Genomic DNA, 475 nt, shown 5'->3' with positions numbered 1-475 from the left:
TTCTCCTCCGTTCTCCTCTCTGCCCTCCAACAGTCACTTGAAATGTTCTTCATTAGTGGAGACGAGAGTGGACAAAAACCACCTTTATGGGGGACAGAGTAACCGCTGTGTGAACCGTGTGTGTGTGATGGTGATGGTGGCGGGGTCAGGGGAAGTGACTGCTGCCGGCTGATGTGAGCCCCCACTGTCAACATGTTTTATACATGAGGCTCAGAGGCTAGAACGAACACACACACACACACACACTCACAGGTACTGCTGGATAAAAGACGACAGGGGAGAGGGCAAGAGCAGGAAAGTAACAGAGCGGCTGAGAATGAGAGAACGAGGAGCTAAAATTAAAGGTTATATGTACAAAATTCACTTTACTGAGTGTCAAACTAAAGCAGTTAGTCTGTCCTTAATTCACAGACGTAGATGTGAAAATATTTGTGAAAAGGACGCTAACGTTAGCTAACGTTAATGCTTGGGGACA

The 475-nt window shown here is 46.7% G+C and overlaps 1 protein-coding gene across 1 annotated transcript in view; it reads right to left on the bottom strand.

Moving 5' to 3' along the window:
- The window catches only part of LOC118324968 (phenylalanine--tRNA ligase, mitochondrial-like), a 6,702-nt gene that overhangs the window by 1,715 nt on the left and 4,512 nt on the right, over positions 1-475 (bottom strand). The window lies entirely within an intron of this gene.

The sequence above is a fragment of the Morone saxatilis genome, unplaced genomic scaffold, assembly GCF_004916995.1.
Source record: "Morone saxatilis isolate NCDOM2014 unplaced genomic scaffold, NCSU_SB_2.0 Contig0, whole genome shotgun sequence".
NCBI classification, from domain to species: domain Eukaryota; kingdom Metazoa; phylum Chordata; class Actinopteri; family Moronidae; genus Morone; species Morone saxatilis.
The sequence above is the reverse complement of the archived record's forward strand: the minus strand, read 5'-3'. Positions and strand labels throughout refer to the sequence as shown.